We start from the raw sequence: 3,809 nt of genomic DNA, 5'->3' as shown, positions 1-3,809 counted from the left end.
TTCCATAGGAGCAGGAGCTGGTATTCTTGTGTTGCTTTTGTGCTTGGGGATAAGCACACAATAAGAAAGAGGCCACATGCACAGTTATGTGGGGTTCATCTGTGAGTCAGAAATCACTTGAATTGTGGAGGAATTGAAAGAAACACAGGTATGAGAACTAACCAGTTGTGGGGAAGGTTATTGCTTAACTGTAAATAAGGCTCATTTGTCATTGGGAGTCTCATTTGCACACAAAGAATTGATATGATAAAGCCCACCCACAATGTGTTATAATCATGTTTGCACTGCTGATTTGCTTAGTAAATTGTTTTGTAGAGATGCTACTAAATTCAGCCCCTGACTGGTTAATTTATGAGAGTCTAATTTAGTTGATTCTAAATTATTGACAATTTATTGTACATAAGTGCAAATCATATATTTATTTTATGCTTGCACTCAACTTTATTGGAGGTTATAGAAACAGAATAAATTAAGAGAAAAATAGCTTGGGACAAATAATTACATGCTTAGTAGATATACTGGTATATGGCTACCCTAAGTGAGTCGTTTTTGCTGACCTGAAATTTTTTTTAATCCTTCTCTATCTTTACTGGAAATACATACCTCTAGTTACTAATTGGAATGCTTCTATCTTAATGTTGAATGATCCTATTTTATATGTGTTCCACATTGCCAGTGATTACTTTCCTTTAAAAAGCAGACATAATCTTAAGTAAACAGAAGTAATCAGAACATCCCTGGAAGAATCCAGACTTCCTTCTTTCCATCTCACTGTGGTGTTCTATGAACAGCTATAAACGTTTAGGGGCTACCTCTCACATGCAAGTCTTCCCTTGGTTTCATTTGAGACACTAAGTCCTTTCAACTGTAGGAAGAGGAAATTCTGAAGCTTTTTCCATGTTTTGATGTCTCTTTACAAGGACAAAAGTCCAGTTGAGTTTGTAATGGCATTATTGTTATTATTATTATCATTATTATTATTGCTATTACCTTTAAAATATACTATGATGATTCTTCTTTGTTCCTTATAGTAAGGTAATTTTTGTCATCTTTCTTGTTAATTTTATTCTTATTTTATTTTTTTGCTCTTGGTATTCCATTTGCTTTTCTGACACGTGAAGACCTTTTTAGTTTGGTTCTCCTGGTACTGTTGCTGAATTTAAAACTGAGCTCTATGAATTAAGATTATTATTCATAGAGTGAATAACAGGTAGATGATACATAGAAGATAGATAGATAGATAAAAATGTGTAGAGGTACATCCTCTTTTTTTGATGGTGTATGGTCTTTTTTCCACTGCCAAATTAGGTAATATAGTCTCTATTATGAGAGTTATTCATCAGCCACACTGTTCACTTTATTGATTTAATATATTTATTTGGTAAGACAAAGAAGATAGAATGAAGTACTACCTCACTGAATGTGTTGTAGAAACCATGTGTTCAGCTATAGCATGTGGGTCAAGGTCTGTTAATCAACCTGGAAAATATTAATTAAGCCTCAGGCTTCTCACTTTTCTAAATCAACAATATAAGGTGAGGTTCAGATATGCAGAGAAGGTCTGTTGTTGGTGAGATATTGTGAGACAAATGCCTTATAGCATTTGAAATCAGGATCACCAGAGACCCAGGGAGGGACATAGTAGATTAAAGACTGGCATTAGCTGTGGGAGAATTAGAAAATTTGATTTCTATAGATTTTTGGAAACAAGTTTTTAAGTAGTTGTGAAAGAAATTTGTGCTCACTTTTACAGCTGCATTTCAAATGTAAGAGTTCTTTAAAGACCTTATAAAGCAATGAGACACTTGAGTACCTTAACGAGAATGTGTTTTTGCAGAGCAGCCTACGAGATTACTTACCCTTAATAAGCAATTCTACAGACTGTAGGAATATGGGAGGTAAGGGAGTGACTCTTGCTGGACGCTTGCTTAAGCCTTCTAACTTGGGTGGATGGTTGGCAGTTGTCTCAGGTTCTGCTGAGGTTGTGTGGGTGGCAGATTGATCAGAGCTGGGAGAATATCCCAGGTTGCACTGTAGATTCTCTTCAAAGGAGCAAGTCAGGGTAGCTTAATATCTATATTTATATCCAGACACGCCAGACGCCTTATGTGGATTCTATTAGCTTAGCTGTGGTATTGCTTGTTCTGCTTCCCCAGTCATCATTGGTTTACATGAGTGGTTCTCAAAGTATGGCTTCCAGATCAGGAGCATGAGCATATTATGGGAATTTGTTAAAAGTGCTCATTCTTGGGCCCTACCTCATATGTACTGAATCCAAAACTTGGGTTTGCCCAATCAGTATTTTAACAGGCCCTTTAGGTGATTTTGATTCATGCTAGGGTTTGAGAATCATGAATCTGTACTATTGTCTCTGCTTCATTTGCTTTGGAGGCCTACTTAAATCTTTCCCTTTTCTTAGACGCTTCCCACATTTATAATACAGTATTGAACAAAATAGCTAGTGCAGAAGAAGTGCTTGATAAATAATTGTCTAGGAATGCTCAAAAATCCTGTAGAGTTTTGAAGAAAAAGGAGAATGTCTTCTTTCTACTCTCTAGCATTCTCCCAGCCATGCTACTTCTGCTTGCATCTGCCCACTATTGTTCTAGTGTGTTGTGTCATAGAAAATTACAGGTGTTCCACAAATATCAGTAAAACATAGAACCTGCCCTCAGGGAGCCACAAGTGGAGTGTGGCAGCCCCATAAAAGCAATTATATCACTGTGCCGGTAATGTGTTTATGATGATCATTCTTCCAAAATTTCTTAAGACAGTTTCTCTTTACATCCTTTTCCTCAGAACTGCCCATGTTTCGCTCTGATCACATGTTCCCAATTTTAGTTGAGAAAATACAGTGACTCTGGCCATAAAGAAGCTAATGATAGAAGGGAAGTGGGTATATAGAGAAAGACACATGTTAATAGTATCAAATCCTTAAACTGAAGACGAGACACTCAAATCATTCAGATGTTTTGGCTTGGTTGGGGATGGGGGCAGTAGGTTTATAGATTGGAGGGCAGTGAGATCTTTCCAATTTAATAACAACTACTTAAAATAAAGTGAGGTGTGGTGGGGTAGTAAACAGTGTGGTTTTAAATCCCAACTCTACCATATATTTGCTGTATAAACTTCCAGTTATTTAATTTTCCTGAACTACCTATAAAATGAAACCATTAACGTTTAGGTCAGACTGTGAATTTTCCAGTTTTACCTTTTTGATCATCCACAAAACTGAGATTTCACATGATTCAAACTAATATTTACTTCACAGAATTGTCATGAGGACTTCGTGACGTCAATACATAGAGTGCCCGGTATATAGTGGGTGCTCAATAAATATTCGATGCAGTCTCCTTATGTGCAAGTGACTGATACACAGTGTTCAGTAGATGTTTGTGAATAAAACAATCACAGGAGGCAACCATTTTCACCATATGAGGACAGTCTTTAATATTCTCACCTATCAGCTATTTCCATGCCAAGTAACTTTCTGCATCCTGATTATTGAATTATTTTTCAGAATATTCATAGTTGAGAAGGGGGAGGGGTCTGTTTTCTTTTAAATGCTATATTTACTACTTTTGTGAGCATTAAAAAAGTAATACCTTCAATGCATAGTTTCATTATTTAAAGTATTCATAATTTAGTGTTGGTACTTATCTTGAAATGGATTTTGAATTGCATATAACACTTACTCCTATTGTGCTTTGGTTTAAGCATGGAGAAAAACAGCTTACAGCAGCCTTTAGTACATTAAAAAACATTATTCATGTTTTCGTTTAGGCTCTCCTGAACATCACATAGATTGC

This window comes from Rhinolophus sinicus, linkage group LG03 (genome assembly GCF_036562045.2).
Source record: "Rhinolophus sinicus isolate RSC01 linkage group LG03, ASM3656204v1, whole genome shotgun sequence".
NCBI lineage: Eukaryota > Metazoa > Chordata > Mammalia > Chiroptera > Rhinolophidae > Rhinolophus > Rhinolophus sinicus.
Note: the sequence above shows the minus strand (reverse complement) of the source record.